Below are 22,500 nucleotides of genomic sequence, written 5' to 3'. Positions count from 1 at the left end.
AGTAGTAGTAGTAGTAGTAGTCATCGTGCTACTGTTGGCGGTGCTGGTGGAAGTGGCGGTTGTAGTTGTGGAGGTGGTGGTAGTAGTGGTGGTTGTAGTAGTAGTAGTAGTAGTAGTAGTAGTAGTGGTTAGTAGTAGTAGTAGTAGTAGTAGTAGTAGTAGTAGTAGTAGTAGTAGTCATCGTGCTACTGTTGGCGGTGCTGGTGGAAGTGGCGGTTGTAGTTGTGGAGGTGGTGGTAGTAGTGGTGGTTGTAGTAGTAGTGTGGTGGTTAGTAGTAGTAGTAGTAGTAGTTGTTGTTGTTGTAGTAGTGTGGTGGTTAGTAGTAGTAGTGTGGATAGTAGTAGTAGTAGTAGTAGTAGTAGTAGTAGTAGTAGTCATCGTGCTACTGTTGGCGGTGCTGGTGGAAGTGGCGGTTGTAGTAGTGGAGGTGGTGGTAGTAGTGGTGGTTGTAGTAGTAGTAGTAGTGTGGTGGTTAGTATTAGTAGTAGTAGTAGTGTGGATAGTAGTAGTAGTAGTAGTAGTAGTAGTAGTAGTAGTAGTAGTGGTGGTGATGGTGGTAGTAGTTGATGCTGCATCCCCAATAACAGCAGTAGACGTTTGGCAACGTGTCTCCCTCCACGTCATACCAGCAAGAAGCCTGCCTGCCAGTCAACCGGCCAGCCGGTAGACGTATACGTCAACGGAGTTATGAATGGAACAAATGAAATCTATTGGAATCCCGACTTTATTAATTTCTAATACAGACTCACTCAAAATCTGAGTTTTAGGAGAGGAATTTCAGGTGATTAAATCGGCCCCCAGGTCTTCACTAATGCTCAATCCACTGATTATAGAGTATTATCAATAATCTATGTACGTGCGTCTTTGTGACTGTGTTTGTTCCCGATCACCAGCACCGCTTGACAACGGAGTTGGTTTGTTTACGTCTCCCTACCTTAGCGGTCCGGCAAAGGAGAATGATAGAATAAGTGTGCCAGGGTTAAAAACAACTAACTGCTGGGGTCAATTTGTTCGATTAAACCCTTCAAAGCGGTGCTCCCAGGATGGCCGCAGTCCAATGAATGAAACAAGTAAAGAAGAAAAGAACCCCAAACGATCCAACGAGGGTCGGCGAACCGGAGTAAATTACTCCGAGTGGGGCAAAAATGAAATTCTTGGGAGTAATGAGAACTCATTAGACATAAGCAAAACTATATGAAAAACGTATTCCTTGTTACCACATAAACTTTTCTTCTGGCAACTCTGCATCTGTCCAATGTAATGGATGTTAAATAGATTCATATAGATAGATTCAATAAAACAGATTCAATATACCATTTGAATTCAAAGAATCTATGATTTTCTTCCTTTCAAATCCAGGGGGTAACGTCGGCGTAAATAAATATATTTTGGGGTAATTGGTTGAAAATTTTCCCGATCCCCTATCTAAGTGGTTATTCGACTTGTTAAGAACAGTAGCTAAACTTCCTTCGAATCCAGGCTAAAAAAAAATGTCACAGGAAAAAGGTCACATGGATTTTGTCCGGGGGTGCCCGAGGAGGTCTTGTCCTAGGTTTTTTTTTGTTTCCGGATCGCATAAATTAATTGTGACTTTTTTCCTGTGACTTTTTCCTAGTTAAAATTGTGACTTTATTACTGTGACTTCATTACCGGTCACCACTTCCTTTGAAGCATCTCCTACCGTCTTAAACATAGACGGTTACTTGGACGTTTTAGTTGCCTGATATACAATAAACTGAGTAAGTCAAGGTTGGAACACTCATCAGAGGTCTGTTCAATAACAGCTGACCTACAACTAAACAATGACAATACTAAACACTACTACTACTACAATAATTCTACTAATAGGTACAAAGCCTGAACATTTGAAGGAAGGATAAATCGATTGCAACGACTCCAGTGCTTAACTGGTAATTATTTTACTGACCACTAAAGAATGAAGGGTAAAGTTGACAATGGTGGAATTCGAACTCAAAATGTAAAGACGGACGAAATACCGCTAAACATTTTGTCCGGCATGGTAACGATTCTTTTTCTACTCTAGGCACAAGAACCGAAATTTGGGGGGAGGGGGCAGTAGATTAGATCGACCCAGTATGCAACTGGTACTTAATTTATCGACCCCGAAAAGATGAAAGGCAAAGTCGACCTCGGCGGAATTTGAACTCAGAACGTAAAGACGGACGAAATGTCGCTAAACATTTCGTCCGGTGTGATGACGATTCTTTTTTTACACTAGGCAAAAAGGCCCGAAATTTGGGGGGAAGGGACCAGTCGATTACATCGACCACAGCATGCAACTGGTACTTAATTTATCGACCCCGAAAGGATGAAAGGCAAAGTCGACCTCGGCTGAATTTGAACTCAGAGCGTAAAGACGGACGAAATGCTACTAAACATTTTGTCCGGCATGATAACGATTCTGCCAGCTCACCGCCTTATATTATGTAAATCTTGCACGAATAAAGATGCTAGGCATCTCTCCGGCATGGCAACGAGTCTACCAGTTTGCCGCCTTAAACACTACTGTTATAATATTTGGCTACGCAGTTAGGCTACACTGCACGACAGAGCACTGTATGACATTTCAAAAATACTCAATGAACTCTATAATGTGTTGCACTATACCATATAATGAATTGTACACAAGTAACTATTTCTAGTCTATAAGAATACATGTGGGTCTAACAAGCGGTGAACAATTCTGTAGTCACAGAAAAATAGACGTAATTGTGGCTAGGAATAGAGAAAGAGTGAGATTTCACTGAAATACCATATATAATGGTTAAAGTAATTAAATAGACAATATTTTAAGTCACTTTTCATGTAAAAATACATGACTTTCACACAATGCCTACACAATTTATATAATGGCGTTATATGTATATGGGGAAAAAAAATCACATTTTATTCAATATCTTAAATAAAACAATGTAACAAGCTTTTACGTAAGGTATTGAAATATATACGCGCGTGTGGTGTACGTGTGTGTGTGTGTGTGTGTGTGTGTTGTAATTTTTTTTCTGTGACATTTTTTTTTTTTTGCTTGTGGCATTATTTCGTGGATTCTAACGAACGATAGATCATGATTTTGATCTAATTAGCAATCAAAGCCAACTAGATCAAAATTACAATTCTATTGTTACTTAGCCTCTAAATGTTTCTCTCCGAGGCGTTTATAATCACTGGATTTTTTCGTGCAAGATTTACATTCTTATATATATATATATATAGTTCTCGTTTTTGTTTATTACCAAGTTAACTCTTATAGTACATATATATATGTTTATAGGAATTCCATCGATGCGCAACTGTCGTTTATGTATACCAGGGAATGCATTGACCAATATGTCATCCGATTTTGTTGGGGGTTTTTTTCGCCCTTTGCTTTAAATAATAGAATATGGCTTGAGACAGATTTGACTGCCATTTCTAGCAAACTAGGAGACCGCCTGAAGGGTCTCATGTTTTGTTGTCTACAGTAATCACTCGACTATCGCGGGTGTTACGTTCTAAAAAAACCCACAATATGTGAAAATCCGTGAAGTAGAAATAGTACTGTACTGTATATATTTTTTTATTCTTATAATTTGTATATATTTATTTTATTATAAATGCAAAACAACACCGCAGAGGAATCGACGTGAGCCTAAATAATAAAACGCGATAGGTGAACCGCGTTATGGCGAGGGATTACTGTATTACGTAAAGTCATCGCCATTTTGTTGGCCAGACTAAGAAGGAAATGCAATGTGCATAGCATTCTGGGATTACCTGAAACATAAGCTGAAATTATGTGTAAATAGGTGAAGTTTGCACGACTCATTTTGAGCAGTAACACTGTTAGATTCTACAGAAAAGGGATTGGTGGAAATCTAAATATGAGACAAAGTGGAAGGTAGTGTAGTAAGAGAAGCTGACAAGGAGCAAATCTTTTCCACGTGTTTCTGGTGCTTTGAGACACAACACAATTATTCTGCAATACATCAGTTCATCTGTGGTGGCACGTGGCTTAGTGGAAGGCGGCGAGCTGGCAGAAACGTTAGCACGCCGGGCGAAATGCGTAGCCGTATTTCGTCTGCCGCGCATGTGTTCGTGAAGTAAGAATTGCTGTTTCGTGGTGTTAATATTGTTAACAACTGTTGTTTCTTGTTAAACTGTTGAATAACTTAACTGTTGGAGTTTTCAATTGAAAACACTTAGTGCTTGTGGTAGCACGCGTTGTTCATTCCCCCTTTGGGGGGAAGAATGTCGTCTAGCATGGAGCCTACCGTTGGAGCAGAAATACTTGTTTCTCCTGTTGAGAGGAGGAAATACATGTCCGGCGAGGAGCCAACTACAGACAAGGAAATAGGGGTTTCCCCCGCTACAAGAAGGAATAGCAGAGAGGATAATATATTTGATATTTTTGGAGATGTGTCTGAGAGCTCGTCAGAACTTTCACCAGAAGAGTTTCCGACTTTGCCAGAGAACAAAGGCATTGTGTCGAAGAGAATAATTGATGTGCCTAGCATCCAGATAGAACCAAAAAATGGAAAAAAAAGTTTTGCGTTGGCTGCTGGGGGTGGAACCCAGATACTGTCGACGAATAAAAGCGAAATTATGAAATACAGCAAAATGATGGAAATAAATGACAACAGTGTGAAAATTGAACCTCCGCAAAAGTTATTACAGGAAGAAAAGCAAAAAACAATAATTTTCAAAACATATTGTCTACAAAATAGAAAAATTGAAAGAATGTCAGAAGAGAAAATAGAAAAGTGCTTAAAGCCAATATTGGGCGACGTAGTATTTCTGAGAAGAGGAAAAAAATTCGGAACGGTGGAAGTAAGGTTCACCAATAAAGAAATAGCACACAAGAACTCAGTGGAAACGTTGAAAACGAACGACGTGGAGTTAATACCCTATTATATGGGGATGAGGACGTCGCGAATAAAAATTACAAGGGTCCCGCCAGAGGTCGAACCTATGTGGTTGTTGGCGGCAGTCCTAATCAAAGAGGTAGAAAAAATTACTCTCCTCCAGGCTACCGCTACGGAAAACCCACGCTGGGATGGTAAAACAATTAATCTTCTCATTCAAGCGGACCCTAAAATAATTCAAACAATTCCTGAGACAATTGAGGTAGGGGAGGAGAACCTCGTGGTGTTTGTTGAGGGCCGAAAACCTCGATGTTTTTTATGTGGTCAATTAGGCCACATTCGAAGGAACTGCAAGGAAAATGAAGAAGAGGAGGAAGAGGAGAAAAAAGAAAAAGAGGAAGAAGATAAAGAAGAAACAGATGAGAAAAAAACAACAAACAAAAGAAAAATACAACCAGCAACCCAGCCGAGAGCGGCGACTACTACAGAACAACGACCAAAAAAGACTGCCAGAAGAGAAAAAGAAGAAAAAGGCATAATAGCCGTATACACTAAAGATACTGAGCTCATGAGAGACATTCAACTCATAAAGACTGTAAAAAAATTGATAACCTTTCAGAGGAATTTATCAATTACGACATATATGAAGTCTCAAATAAGACTTATAGAATTCTACAAAATAAGTACAGAAAGACTGTATCTTCATTGAGATTAGATTTTAACAAGTCGATATTTCATGGATTACCAGCTCCGATCCCGCGAGAAAAGGAAAAGGTGGAGATTCCCCCTCCACCTGATAATTCTGTGTCGGTGGTGAGACGGGATTTTGACAAATCTATTTCCCAAGACCGTCCACCTCCGACCCTGGATAAAAAAAAGGTGGAGGGTCCCCCTCCACCGGACAATCCTAATTAAACAGGTAAGTGATGGCTATTCACATTGGTTGTTTAAATGTTCATGGCCTGTTGTCAAGCTGGAAGCAAGGACGCTTTCTGAATGACATCAGGTCGAGAAATTTGGATGTAATTGTTGCAACGGAAACCCGGGTGAAGGGGCCAAGAGATCTGCTCCCCCTCCTGAACGGCTACGAGAAATACGTTTCTCCGAGTCGGGCGGGAGGTGGGGGTGGGGTGTTGGTCCTACTAAAAAGAAACCGGGTAGCCGAGAAAAAGTTGGTTTTTTCTGACCCAGAAGGCAGGCTGGTCGTTCTCGACTTGACATTCAGTTGTGGCAAGACAATCAGGCTGGTCGCTATTTATGCACCAAACATTATTGGCCCGCAAACTGAATATTTTCGTGGCCTAGGAAAGTTCCTAGCCACGTCGCATTCACTAGTAGTGTTAGGAGACTCTAATACAATATGTGCAGCACACACAGATGTGTTGGCTCAAACTCGAACATGAACAGAAAATGTAACACAGGCTTTCGGGATCTGCTAAGTCAATTTCAGCTAGCAGATCCATATAGGTTGGAGCACCCGAACACTCCACAGTGGACGTGGTCAAATAGTGACGGGTCTACCAGAACATATCTAGATAGGATTTTAATTAGAGAAAAAGATAAGTCCATAGTTGAGTGTCCACAGTTTTTTCTAGTCAGCTACAGTGACCACAAGATGGTTACCTGTAAACTGACGGTAGATAAGTTGCATAGACAGGGATCTGGCTACTGGAAACTCAATACGTCCCTTTTGGCGATTGAGGAGTACAGAAAGCGGATCAAGATGTTAATACAGAGGGCATTAACAGGTACCATCATTAATAACAAATGGTGGTACGCCCTAAAAAGAGCCATCAAATATGAGTCTATTAGGTTTAGCATAAGTTTAGCTAAGAAGGGACGTAAAATAGGAGATGGTCTAGTTAAGGAACTAGAAGAAGCCTGGAGGACTGGTAATACAGACCAAGCGAGGGTGAAAAGACTGGAGTTAAACCAGCATCTTGAAGCCCACCACATGGGAAGTATTACCAGAGCTAAGTTACGTGCAATGGGAAGTGAAGGAATCAAAGCCGCTGGATGGGCCCGAGTGGTGGAAGCTCGGCAAGGAAATAGTTCCTCTATTCGGTCTTTGACGAATCAAAATGGTGTCTTGATAAACGAACCCGAGAAAATGTGTGAGGTCTTTCGGGAGTACTTCGCCCAGCTGTTCGGGGGTGACGGCGGTCCTGGTGGTGGGAGAGCCCTCGAGGACTTTCTTACCGGGCTGCCGTGCCTCTCGGGGTCGGATGCGGAGTCTTGCGAAGGGCCAATCACACTTGAGGAGGTGATGGAGGCTTTGGCCGATTGTAAAGCGGGTAAGTCACCGGGACTTGATGGTCTTCCGTACGAGCTGTATAAATGTATGCCAGACTTGTTCGGGCAACTACTGACTGACGTGTACGCGAACTGGAAACAGAATGGGTTTATCCCCAGATCTGTGCGCCGGGGAGTAGTGACGTTGGTCAGAAAGGACCCGGACAAGGGGGACGTTCTAGAGAATTTCAGGCCCATCACTCTGTTAAACGCAGAAGTGAAGATTTTGGCCAAGGTTCTAGCAAAAAGGTTGGCGCGTGTCGCGAATGGTATAGTCGGGGAGGCACAGACATGTGCCATCCCAGGCAGAACCATTCAGGATACCCTCCATCTTATTCGCTATACCATAGAGAGGTTTGGTAATAAATCTGGCAAAGGTGGGGCATTGGTGCATTTGGACCAGTCTAAAGCTTTTGATAGGGTTGACCATCGATACCTAGCGACTGTACTTGCGCGGTTTGGCCTGGGCCTTGGCTTCCTCGGGTGGTTTATCGCTTTGTACCACAACATTGACTCGATAGTTCGGGTGAACGGTTTCCTTTCGAAGCCGTTCTGCATCAGACGCTCGGTTCGTCAAGGATGTCCGCTTTCACCACTTTTGTATGTGATGGCTCTCGAGCCATTACTGCAAAGGTTGAGTGGCATCCCGAGAGAACCAGGACTAGAGGAGTTTGTTACGGCTTTCGCGGATGATATCACTATCAGTGTAACCACAGTGGTACGCCTACGTGAAGTAGGTAAGACTATTGAGGCTTACGAGGAGGTAGCAGGAGCAAAGATTAACCGGGAAAAGTCGGTCGGCTTGCAGCTCGGCACCTGGGTTGGCAAGTCGATGCCTTCAGACAGTGTTGTTAGGCGCTGGACGGAGGGACCGGTTAAGTTGCTGGGAGTCTGGTTTGGACCAGGCCTCCAGATAGAGAAGAACTGGACGGAGGTATTGAGCAGGGTGGCTGCAGTAGTCAAGACTTGGTCTTGGCGGTGGCTATCCCTGAAAGGGAGGGCGGAAGTGGCCAATGTGTTTATCGCATCGGTCATTACCTACCGCCTGACTGTCGTGCCCTGTCCGGATTCGTGGTTGATCAGGTTGGAGAGACAGCTCTTTCGCTTTTTGTGGAAGGGCAGGTCGCCACTTGTGAAACGCTCTGTCTGCTGTCAAAAGCCTTTAAATGGAGGTTTAGGGATGCCTTGGTTAATGATGCGCAGACATGCGTTGAGGTTGAGGCACCTCTGGATTCTCCTGGATAGTGAACGGGTGTGGTCTCCGCTGGCCAGACAAATGTTCCCTGAGTTCAAGAGTTTTTGCGAACAGGAAGCCTGGTGTTCTCGTAGACCGAGGTCGAGTGAGTGGCATAAAGAGTGCCGTAAGGCCCTCTTGCTGTTCCGGCGCTCGGGCAACGCCAGCGGTGGGGGTTCCACACGGATTTTATATAGTGGGTTGGTAGAGTCTGAATGCGACGATGGCCTGGGGTCGACTCTAGGTCTCGGATTTATTCAACTGGACAGCTTGTTTCATCGTACATTCGGGTTGAGAACGTTGGACAACTTCCAAAAGTCCTTAACCTGGCAATGCTACAGAGGTGCCTTGCCCGTTTGGGATAAGCTCGCAAGACATGGTAAACGTCAGTCGCCGACCTGTCCAAGATGCGGTGGGGACAGGGAAACCGTCCCTCACGCTATTGTTCAGTGTCCGGAGATAACTGAAATGTGGGCTTATGCTGAACATCTGTTGTCCGGCGAAGGAAGAGTACGGCTGTCGACTGAGTCAATTATAAAAATTGACCCACCGGGAGTTCTAACGAACGAAGGTAAGAATTGTTTTCTCACGGTTGTAGCAATAGCAAAAGAGGCTGTATGGAATACTAGGATAAAAGGAATTAAGACAGGCAACTTTATCTCTGGTGACAATTTACGATCCTTTTTTTCTTTTCATTTGAAAAGGAAACTGTGGCTGGAGAAGAGGTGTCTGTCAGAGTGTACGTTCCAAAAGAGATGGAAGTATGTTGCACGAGTGTTGTGCGTGCAAGGAACCGTGTGAATAGACGAGGAAAAAAAAAAAAGGAAAAATAAAAAGGTATCAGCGGTAGATCGGGGCTTGTGGGATCGGAGCGTAACTTGATCATCGCTTCATTTGTATTGTTTTTGTACTGTGTATTCCATTCGATTTTTATGTATTGTATTTTATTTTTGATGTCACATTTATGTAAAATCATATCGATTCACTGATCCCATCAGTTGTACTGTCCATATCTATGTTTGGCCCCCGGTGGGCAATAAAGAAATTCGTATTTCGTCTGCCGTTACGTGCTGAGTTCAAATTCCGCCGAGGTCGACTTTGCTTTTCATCCTTTCGGGGTCGATGAATTAAGTACCAGTTACGCACTGGGGTCGATGTAATCGACTTAATACCTATGTCTGTCCTTGTTTGTCCCCTCTATGTTTATCCCCTTGTGGGTAATAAAGAAATAGGTTAGGGTGTCAGCATCATGATTGTAAGATTGTGGTTTTGATTCTTGGACCGGGCGACGTGTTGTGTTCTTGAGCAAAATACTTCATTTCACGTTGCTCCAGTCTACTCAGCTGGCAAAAATGAGTAACGCTGCGATGGACTGGCGATCCGTCCAGCTGGAGAACACATACGCCATAGAAACCGGGAAACCGGGCCCATGAGCCAGGCTAGGCTTTAAAAGGGCGCATTTATTTTTATTTATTTACATCGATTCATCTACCTTTGAGATTGAGTACAAGATTATCGGAGAAAATCACTGGTTTAGAATGGAGATTCTATCAAAGAGTATGTTTTCACAGCTTCTATATAATGCAATGAAGTCATATTTAATCACATGCCCTCAAAAACTTTCATCCCACTGCGTGGGCTCTTGGGATTGATGTGTGTCGTACTGTGAGAGAATTTGGGTTGAGAGAGAAGAGCATAGAAACCCGTTGTATGGAATGCACCTGTAATTTCAAAGATCTAGAATCATCAGGCGGGCTTGTTGATTCCACGTGAGAATTATTTTAGAGGTGTGTGTGGAAAACTCAGTCAAATGCGCGCGCGCACACACATGTACACGCGCATGTGCAGACGTACTCTCAGATGCATGTCTCCCATATATACCCATAAGCATGCACACAGATAAATGCATATGTCCACATCTGCACGTATAATGTATATTTACACACGCGCACATACACATAAACACACACTCACACATATACAGATATTTATATGTGTGTGTAAGTTTGAGAAGGCGTGTGACTTAGTGGCTAAAGTATTCGGCTCGTGATCGTAAGGTTGTGTGATCGATTCCCAGGGACACATTGAGTCCTTGAGCAAGACACTTTATTTCCCATCGTTGCTCCAGTCCAATCAGCTGACAAAAATGAGTTGTACCTGTGAGTCAAACGGCCAGCCTTTCTCACTCTGTAACACGCAGAATATACTCGAAAGCTACTTTAAGGGTACGTTAATTTCATGAGTAGACCGTCCCATTAAACGAATTAACTGCAACACTCATCATCGTAACCGACGGAGAACCATGCAGGTAAGTATATATATATATGTGTGTGTGTGTGTGTGTGTGTGAAGGTGCATGGCTCAGTGATTAGAGCGTCGAGCTTACGATCGTGAGGTTGTGAGTTCGAATCTCGGACCTGACTGCGTGTTGTGTTCTTGAGCAAGACACCTTATTTCACGTTGCTCCAGTTCACTCAGCTGTAGAAATGAGGTGCGACGTCACAGGTGCCAAGTTGTATCGGCCCCTTTGCCTTTCTCTTGGATAACACTGGTGACGTGGAGAGGGGAGGCCGCTATGCATGGGCGATTGCTGGCCTTCCATAAACAACCTTGCCCGGATTTGTGCCTGGGAGGGTAACTTTCTAGGTGCAATCCCATGGTCAGTCATGACCGAAAGGGGTATATATATATATATATATATATATATATATATATATGATTAAAAAAAGTCATTTCAGTACCGGTTTCAGTCATTGAGACTTTTTCAACTGTAAGTATGGAAAACAATTAAATTTTGGAAAAATTGAAAGAAAAGTTTTTGTAAAAGAATATTTGCATAGTGTTCAAATACAAGTGGCATTTTCCTTGTTTCTGCCTGTCTCTCTTTCTCTCTTGTTTACTCTTGTGGGTTCGAGGTCGTTGTATTGGAGTGTTGTGTTCTTGAGCAAGACACTTTATTTCAATCTTTCTGTATTTATCTTTCTAACTTTCTCTCTACTTTCCTTCTACCTGTTTGTCAACTAATTTATATGTAGTTCATCATTTTCTATGTTCCATCATCATCAACATCAATATTTTTGTACGGAAATCCTTTACTCTGCAAATAGCAAACATGTGAACTAGAAGTCTCTCAAGTTAATCCTCAACGTGTTCTCGAGCGTTTCTCATTGGATTCGTCGTCGTTTAAATATAAATGACTCGCACACACACACACACACACGTGGATGCGTTTGTATGTGTGTTTGAATAAATGTATGTACGTACACATGTAAATACATACGTACGCGTGCATATCAGTATATAAATTCGTACATTCATGTTTAGTGGAGGCACAATGGCCCGGTGGTTAGGGCAGCGGACTCGCGGTCATAGGATCGCGGTTTCGATTCCCAGACCGGGCGTTGTGAGTGTTTATTGAGCGAAAGCACCTAAAGCTCCACGAGGCTCCGGCAGGGGATGGTGGTGATCCCAGCTGTACTCTTTCACCACAACTTTCTCTCACTCTTACTTCCTGTTTCTGTTGTACCTGTATTTCAAAGGGCCGGCCTTGTCACTCTCTGTGTCACGCTGAATATCCCCGAGAACTATGTTAAGGTACACGTGTCTGTGGAGTGCTCAGCCACTTACACGTTAATTTCACGAGCAGGCTGTTCCGTTGATTCGGATCAAACGGAACCCTCGTCTTCGTAACCGACGAAGTGCTTCCACACATTCGTGTACGAATGTGTACATTCATGTTGGAAGCAATAAAGAAAGGTAGATGGATGGGCAAACAGTTGAATGCGGAGGAAATTAGTCTCTTGCTAACTGCATGACAAATACAAACATGCAAGGCCTTTGTTACCGTTAGCAAGCGATTCTTCAGCGCATTTAATTCATAAATATGTCGTTTATCATTTATTAATAGTTCCGTTTGTGACAAGAGCTAACACGATATGGTGGCATATTGATCTTATGCACTGTTATGACAAAGCTAGTCCAGAGGAGAAAATACGCTTACAGAGTTATTATCATGTATTACATAAAAGTTATCGCTTTTTGCATGAGATATATATATTCAGGGTATGTGTAGAAAACAACTTATCGAAACTGCGGATCAGCCATTTAGAAATTCAAAATTTACATCTACCAAATACATGGCTATAAAACATTCTCCTCGTTCAGTTTCTCTTTTTTCTTCCTTCTCTTCTGAACACTTGTCAGTCGTGTATTTTGGATTTATCATGATTTTGATGCTAACCATGGGCATTGTACGAATGTATACATGCATACAGGTACTAATTATGCATGTGTGTATGTGTGTTGTATTATTCTATGTGGCTTATACATATGCTTCTTGTCAAAAACATGAGATTTGCAGTAGAACACGTAGTCTTAAGAGCCATCTTAAAGCCCGTGGCATATGACAGTACACCTTTAATAGGACAAAAGAAGAAAATGCAACAGGTACTCCAAATAACTATCTCCACATGTTTTTATATCTACTACAGAATAAATATCTGAAACATTTCACATATATCCGCTGTTTTATTAATGGCTTGTAATTTCTTAGCCCTGTCCTTGTGTAGTTTTTTGAATCCCAGATTAACATGATTATTTGTTACATAGTCAAGTGTTCCAGTAATTACAGGTGTAAATGTAAGGAATAACCCAGGTAAAGTATCTGCAGATTTTTTATTAGTTCGGCATTGATGGTTTCTGTTTTCTTTACCGTTTAACATTAAGCTAACGTCTGCTTGGCAACTCTTTGTCTACTACTCTGCATTTTTTTCTGTCTGGCTTTGTTATGCATGTTTCACAAAGATTTTGTCAGAAATAATCCACCATAATCATATCCTATGTATACTTTCCACACTATTGAATGTCAGTCTTTATCCATTTTACGCATCGTATTGTGTGCTGTTATGACCCATATCATGCATCATAGACAGATAAGATCGCGATGAAGTTTTCGAACACTTACTTATGAGGCGGATTACATTTTCATCGTTAATTCCACAATTGATTGTTGCACCTACTTTTGCCGTCATCCGTATGCCTTTTGTGCATTTGGTATTTTGCTGTTATTTCCTGCTCCTGGATTTCAAGTCATACCCTTAAACATGGGATCCGAGGTTAGTTGTTAATCTAAGATAAACTACTCTAGCTTCTGCCTGATAAGTATCAAAGTCTTTTAGCAAATGTCTGATTGCGGTGGAGCACTGCACTTTTTGTTTGTGCGTATTACTTTCCGAGGAGCTCCTCTCAAACTCCTGTAATTTTTTTTTTATCTTAGGTGTGTACACTTGATCCATGGATGCACTATAATGTATGATGGTTTGTTGATGTTGTTAAATGGATACATATTGAACAACTTCTAATCAGCAATCTATTCTAATCTATGCTGTGAGAGAAGCGGCAGAACTGAAAGAACTTGATTTAAGTCGAGTAGGATGACAAGCTTCGATTCCGTTTTTCTTTGAACTGCTAAAATTCCAGAGACCAAAATCAGTGACATTAGGAACCAATTTCAACTTGGAGCACCATCCTGAAATTGAATACATGTGACTTTTGTTGCTAGTAGGATAACATATCGCAAAGTATATTTCAAGGAGAACTTGTATTGTCATTTATACATGCAGTAAATTTCTTATCCTTTTTGTTGAGGAGGCGTGAAGGACATGTAATTTGCTCGCTTAAATGCAGAACCATTAACCTGACACAGACAATCGATGGTACGAAGAAGAACCTTGATACGTTTTTATGAATCATTGCTATTTTTTACATTTCGCAGACCTGTAACAGCATTTCTTGTCTGATTTGTTTACTTCATATTACCTTAAGGAAACCACTTGTGGAGAGGCTTATAAATAGGCATTTATTGGTTTGCTACAATCAATGGACAATATTCAATTGTAAATATGCACAGCTTTTACCACTCAGTGCGTCCCTTATCACTATTAGTCAAATGGGATCTGTCTTGTAGTGAGGGCATATATACAAATATTTCATTAAGGTACATTTCAATTATTTATAGAATTTTGCATTCTCTGCTCCTAATGCACTTATTGTGATTGATACGTTGGTCAGTAACAGCTAGATATAAACGATACATCATACTCCGAGGCAACGTATTAACAGTCAGAGACTGGTTTGTTGTCACATTTCGTATCGGCATGTGTCTCCACGGATTGGGTTCTTTTATTGTCATTTATGCACGATTCACACCTTCGAGAATAGAACTGCAATCAACCAGACATCGCGTGCATCAACAAATGCTGCTTGTAGGAACAATTCTTTCGTTACGGATTTAGTTCCGGGCGAAGTTTTTCCCGGTATATTTTCATTCCGCACAACAGAGGAATCTTTCTGCTATGTTATACCACTTACAGAAATCATTATTGATTTCATAACTTACAGAAAAATATACTTTATAGTTTCACTTACTTCTATAGTTTCACAACTAATAAGATTCTGCTTAACTTTTATATGAAAGTTGTTTTTCTTCGGTTCTTCTCTGATATTGTTGATGTTATTGATCTCAGCCGTGTTGTTTCTAATGAATCTCAGCATAGCGAACTCAACGCTTGAGACAAATGCCTCTACGATGTCAAACAACAAAAGTTTTTCTTCCATGAATGTAATCAGCATAGCCAGTTATTTGACTTGGCTGATAGTTGTGGCGTTGGAGATAGAATTCACTGTAAATTCATTTAACGGTCTTTCCTGCCAAGTATACGCTACATCCCACATCGATGCAGCATACAAATTCCTACGCGTATATATATATATATATATATATATATATATATATATATATATATATATGTCTGTTTGTCTGTCTGGATATCTGTATGTATGTATGTATGTATGTATGTATGTATGTACGTATGTATGTATGTATGTATGTATGTCATTATTCAGTTTATTTCAAGATTTCTTACCAATAGAGAAAGAATCGGTTTCTAACCTAGATCCAAGGCTCCTTCATAGGAAATTTCAAAATCAACAACAGGATATTTTTGTTTGTATGTATGTATGTATGATTGAATGGATGTATGTGCAAATTTGTATGTATGTATGTATGTATGTTACATGGTCGGGTCGTCGGCGACTAAACCGGCAACCCCACCAAGCTTACTTGGTGAGGAGGGTGTTTATTGGACACCCTGTGGGATGAAAAACAAAACCTGTCAAAGGGCGGAGGAACTCTTGAGAGTCAACGGCCATCCAATAAAGGTCTTAAGGCTGTATCATGCGCGGGGACATAGAAATAATCGGACTGAATACCCGATCGCGCGGTTAAACCATTGGGAGTGAAGGACTCCTAGCCTTTGTTAGAGCATCCTTCTAAGAGAAGGTAACTCAGGTAACTGGGATAACTCCGATATAAAACCTGCGGCTCAGTTGTTACCGATGATGTTGACTTGTTCTTCTTTTCGGATTATGGCTGCTGTTGCTTAGTGAGTGGGATTGACTCAGTGCACAGCCTTTCCTCACTTTAAAAAAAATCTTGCACAGGCATTGCACGATAACAACATTGATTAAGCTTCGTGCAATGGCCATACTCGATAACGAAGGGGCAGCCACCATGTATGTATGCATGTATGCACGCATACACGCATATATGTAGGTAGGTAGGTAGGTAGGTAGGAAGTAGGTAGGTAGGTAGGTAGGTAGGTAGGTAGGAAGTAGGTAGGTAGGTAGGTAGGAGGTAGGTAGGTAGGTAGGTGCGTATGCATACGAGGGGGTATCCAAAAGTAACCGGAAACGTTTTCTGTGGGACAAGCCAGTTCAGGCTTCCGCTGCTAGAAGCCATTTCATGCCACACTCAGGCACCAGTCTGCCGAACGGCGTTGTCGAGTGCAGTCGTACTGCCCCGTGGTGTGTTTTGCAGTGTTTCACCCCTGTTCGTCGATTTTTGCGATGACTGAAAAGAAGGAACCGCGTGCTTCCGTGAAATTCTGTTACCTACTGGGGAAAACGGCGGCTTCGGTAGCTTATAAGGACGCTGTCATGAGCAAAATACAAGTTTACGAGTGGTTTCCACGCTTTAGGAATGGTCACTTATCGCTTGACGAACAAACTCGTTCAGGGCGACCGTCAACCTCCCGAACGAATGAAAACATCATAAAAGTTCATGAACTGATTTTGGAGTATCGTCGCCGAACAATTGACGAACTCGTTAATATGATTGGTGTGTCCTGGAATTCCTGCCAACGAATTTTGAGCGAGGAATTGCGAATGAAAAGACTTGCAGCAAAATCTGTGTTTCGCTCGCTCGAAGAAGATCAAACGAAAGCTGGTGCTACGGAATTTGCAGATGTGGAAGAGGTGAAGAAAAAAAAACCACGGAAGTATTAAAAAAGCATCAATTCGCAAGAGTTTCAGCACTGCTTCCAATGGTGGAAAACGCGTCTGGACCGATGCATTGCTTCAAATGGAGAATTCTTTTGAAGGTGATAAAAGTGTAAACATGTGAATGAAATAATATTGCAAAATTCCAGTTTCTTTTGGGTACCGCCTCGTATTGGGAGACGGGTAAGCATGAAGGTAAAGATGTAAAGAGACAGAGAGATATTAGGTGAAGAAACAGGCAGATGTAGAGGTACGTAGATAGCGAAGTGGGTGGAAAATATGACAGACTGGCAGACAGGCAGGCAGGCAAGCAGGCAGGCATGAATGCAGAGGAGATTAGTCGCTTGTTAACTATACACTAAGCACAAACAGACAATATCTTCTCTGCTTTTGGCGCTGGTAATTCAGAAAATGTCGTTTATCATTTCTTAATGGTTTCATTTGTGACAAGTGCTAACAACAGATGCTAGTCTGTTGATCTTCTTATGCACTATTATGACAAAGCTAGTCAAGATGAAGAATACACGGACGAATCAAATGTATTGCATAAAAGTTACCTCTTTCTATATACGCAATTATTCAGGGTGTATTTAGAAATGCACGCGAGTTGCAGCTTGCTTAAACGGTAGGCCTTAAGTCTATCCTTTAAACATTCCATTCTCCATTTGCATTACCCGTTACCGTAACCGAATAAGTAACTAAATATAACCTTCTTCATCATCTTCATCATCTTCTTCTCTTCCTCCTTGTCTCCTTCTCGTTCGCTTTCTCCTTCTCTTCCTTTTCTTTCTTCCCTTTCTCTCCCTCCTCCTCTTCCTTTTACGACTTGCACCGGACACAGTAACAGACGATCCACAATGTCAAATACATACTGAGATATCTGTTTTTCTAATTTGAAGGACCGTTTGTATTGTGTGTGCGTGTGAGAGAGAAAGCATGTATGTCTGTTTATGTCGATAAGAAAGATATATTACTATCATCCAAGCTTAAATTTACCTGGTGTCGTTGCCCCTTACAGGGCGGAATTCTGTGGTTGTTAGTGAATACATTATCATCCACTCTTAAATCGAAAATAGCTCTAAAAAGATCCATTGCAGATTCTCAACCGTTTCACCACCGCATCACTGACCTGATAGTTAATTTAATTTATCGACTTCGTGGAATGAAATGCAAAGTAGACCTAGGCAGCGTTTGAAATCAGAACGCAAAAAATCGGAACTAAATACCACAAGGCCTATTGTCTGGTGTCCAGGTTCGACACAACTGTTTTATTGGACTCTTGTTCGATTAAACAGAGGTTCAGCCTATTGTTGTGATTAGTAGAAACTGACAAAATAATGAATATTTCGACAACTTTATGTACTCGGGTTCATATATACCTTTCTTTCTATTTTAGGCACAAGGCCTGAAATTTGACGGAAGAGAGTAGTTGATTACACTAATCCCAGTGCTCAACTGGTACTGTATTTTATCGATCACCGAAAGATCAAGTTGAACTCAGAACGTAAAGCAGGAAGAAACGCCACTAAACATTTTGTCCAACGTATTAATGATTCTACCAGCTCGCCATTTTACTTTTTGTTTAAATATTCTTTTCTACTTTAGGCATAAGGCCCGAAATTTTGGGGGAGGTGGGGTCTAGTCGATTAGATCGACCTCAGTACGCAACTGGTACTTAATTTATCGACCCCGAAATGCTGAAAGGCAAAGTCGACCTCGGCGGAATTTGAACTCAGAACGTAAGACAGACGAAATACCTATTTCTTTACTACCTATAAGGGGCTAAACACAGAAGCGACAAACAAGGACAGACAAACGGATTAAGTCGATTATATCGACCCCAGTCCGTAACTTGTACTTATTTAATCGACCCCGAAAGGATAAAAGGCAAAGTCGACCTCGGTGGAATTTGAACTCAGAATGTAACGGCAGACGAAATACTGCTAAGCATTTCGCCCGGCGTGCTAACGTTTCTTATTTCTTTATTGCCCACAAGGGGCAACACATAGAGGGAACAAACAAGGACAGATAAAGGAATTAAGTTGATTACATCAACCCTAGTGCGTAACTGGTACTTAATTTATCGACCTCGAAAGGATGAAAGGCAAAGTTTACCTCGGTGGAATTTGAACTCGCCCGGCGTGCTAACGTTTCTGCCTGCTCGTTGCCTTTCTAATTCAAATATGAATACAGTAATGCCTCGATATACATGTTAATTCAAGGCAGCGAGCTTGCAGAAACGTTAGCACGCCGGGCGAAATATTACGTTCTGAGTTCAAATTTCGCCGAGGTCGATTTTGCCTTTCATCCTTTCGTGGTCGATAAATTAAGTACCAGTTACGCACTGGGGTCGATGTAATCGACTGAATCCCTTTGTCTGTCCTTGTTTAGCCCCTTGTGGGAAATAAAGAAATAAGAATCGTTAGCACGTCGAACAAAATGCTTAGTAACATTTCGTCTGTCTTTACGTTCGTAGTTCAAATTCCGCCATGGTCGATTTTGCCTTTCATAGTAGAAAATACTTGTCCAAATTGACGCGCAGTAGGACTGAACCCGGAACCATGTGGTAAAGAAGCATGCTTCATACTACAGAGTCACGCCTGCGCCTATCAGTTTATGTATTTTGTCCTTCTATATTTTGGGTTCTCTTTTTTCACTAGAGATGACTTGGCTTTTTATCTGTCTGGTAGCATTCTATCTCTCTGAAAATAACTGCTACGAATAAACATACTGTGGTTTGGTCGAATGTTCGTTTGCTATATAGACACTGCAGTCTCTCCTACATAAATTGACCTTGTGCCTAGTCCGAAAAAAAAAATCAATATTTACCTACAGAGGTCAACAGATTTCAATACATTTCATCTCAGAAATGAAATAAGTAGAAATAAAGATACACACGTATATATATGGAAAGAAAGAAATGCGAATAGAAATAGAAAGATAGCATCAGGCGAACAATGAAATTTTCTGAGGGAGCTCAGCGTGGTATGAAGCCAACGATATTGCCAATTGACCTTCTGGTTAATAGTGGATATCTACGTACAATACTCTACAGGATTATCTTTTGAAGTCTTACAATCTGAAGGCATTAAAGCTACACGTATGCATTGACTGGCAATGAAAGTGTCAGGTTAAACTACTTGAGACTGGAGATCTAGAAATAAAGCCGATATCAACAACATAAGAAAGGAGTTCTATTTCATTCTTTTGTATTCTTCAGTTTCTGTACAAATGAAATATTTCTTTCCTTTAGTTTCCTTTGTGGTCGTCGTGTTCATCATTATCATTTATTATATGTTATATCTTATGAGTTCAAATCCCGGCAAGGTCACCTTTGTCTCTCATTTTTTTGACCGGTGGCTGATAAAATATGTGCCGGACAAGAAATTCCTGTTCTTGCGCTCATGCAAGAAATTTAAATCTTTTATCAATGATGTCCAAGTTTAAATCCCACCACGAATATTCTTTTCTACTCTAGGCACAAGGCTCGAAATTTTTAAGGAGGGGGCCCAGTCAATTAGATCGACCCCAGTATGCAACTGGTACTTAATTTATCGACTCCAGATGGATGAAAGACAAAGTCGACCTCGACGGAATTTGAACTCAGAACGTAAAGACAGACGAAATTCTGCTAAGCATTTCGCCCGGCGTGCTAACGTTTCTTATTTCTTTATTGCCCACAAGGGGATAAATATAGAGAGGACAAACAAGGACAGACAAACGTATTATTACATCGACCCCAGTGCGTAACTGGTACTTAATTTATCGACCTCGAAAGGATGAAAGGCAAAGTCGACCTCGGCGGAATTTGAACTCAGAACAAAAAGACAGACGAAATACTGCTAAGCAGTTCGCCCGGTATGCTAACGTTTCTGCCAGCTCACCACCTTCAATCCCACCACGGATATTCACTCACAAATGCATTCTTTCTTTTAACTCACTTAATCACATACATACATACATACATACATACATACATACATACATACATACACACACACACACACACACACACACACACACACACACACACACACACACACACACACACACACACACACACACACACACATGAACACGCAAATACACATAAATGAATAAACACTACACAACTACAATCAATATTATTTCAAAAGAAATTAAATATGAAACATATTTACGCTCAAAATGTAGGCACATATATATTTACGTGCTCTGTGGTACTGAAGATGACAAAACCTGTCTTGTAAGAATACGTACTGTAAGCAGGGGAAACCGATCCGGGAGTATATAAAATTATTTGTAACAGTATGACTATTTGCAGGCATGTTCGGACACACACACACACACATACATATATTTGTGTAAACCTACGTAGTAAAAATACAAAAATGGCAAATTTAACTATTTCTTTACTGCCCACAAAGGGCTACACATAGAGGGGACAAACAAGGACAGAAAAACGGATTAGTTTGATTATATCGACCCCAGTGCGTAAATGGTACTTATTTAATCGAACCCGAAAGGATGAAAGGCAAAGTCAACCTCGGCGGAATTTGAACTCAAAACGAAACGGCAGACGAAATACGTCTACGCATTTCGCCCGGCGTGCTAACGTTTCTGCCAGCACGCTGCCTTGAAAAAAAAAATTGGCAAATTTAACTATGTCCACGTAGATTCAGAAAATGTGGGCAGCCTTAATCAATTTTCGACCCCCAGTGGGTTCTCATCGGAGACGTCAACATCATTTGACCAATCGCAAAGAAATATGCAACCAATACAGTTATATCCTCAACAAATCCAGTCACTTCAGAGAACTGGAGTTATTAATTTGCATTCCATAAATGTTTAACTCTCTATTTTATATCAGCCGTCTATCAACGAGGATCACAGTCCGCATCGTATTAAGGTATGTTGTAGGATCTTTTCGGTTTGAACAGCAATTTTTAACATAATTTCTAGCTAACTAAAAAATTTTAAACTTCGTATACTGGTAGAATGTGTTTATAAAACATCTTTTTCTCTTGGCTTTATTGAGAAAATTCTATAGTTTGTAAGATATTTGTTGTTGTTTTTTTCTTCAATTCCTGCAATTTCAACCAATCAAATACGTCTATTGAGGTAAAAAACATTCTGTGCCGTATGAATATGTCCCTCGTTTAAGAAACAGATTGGGTTTATTTACATTTGTGAAGAAAAAAAGATACCCTTCCCTCCACCCCTAACCCTAAAAGAGATTGAAATGCAATAGATCGATACTAGGGTCATAATTATGGGTGACAATTTCATATGACACCGCTAGAAAAAACTGCCATTCAAACCGAAAAGATCCATGTTGTAATATATGTAAAACTACGCAGTAGAAATACTAGTAGAAATTTAACTATTTCTACGTAGATTAAAGTGGAGGCACATGGCCTAGTGGTTAGAGCAGCGGACTCGCGGTCGAGAGATCGTGGGTACGAATCTCAAACCGGGCGATGTGTGTGTTTATGAGCGAAACACTTAAGCTCCACGCGGTTCCGTCAAAAGGTAATGGCGAACTTCTGCTGACTCTTTCGTCACAACTTTCTCTCACTCTTTCCTCCCGCATCTTGCAGCTCACCTGCGACGGACCGGCGTTCCGTCCAGGTGGGGAACCTATACGCCAAGGAAACCGGGAAACCGGCCCTTATGAGCCAGGCGTGGCTCTAGAAGGAACAAACAAACAACAATGTAGATTTAAAAATACTGAACAGCCTTAACGCTGTCACATCTATAACAGGAATAGGTTAAACCGCATCTCTGTCGAATTC

The sequence above is a fragment of the Octopus sinensis genome, linkage group LG1, assembly GCF_006345805.1.
Source record: "Octopus sinensis linkage group LG1, ASM634580v1, whole genome shotgun sequence".
In the NCBI taxonomy this organism is placed as follows: Eukaryota; Metazoa; Mollusca; class Cephalopoda; order Octopoda; family Octopodidae; genus Octopus; species Octopus sinensis.
Note: the sequence above shows the minus strand (reverse complement) of the source record.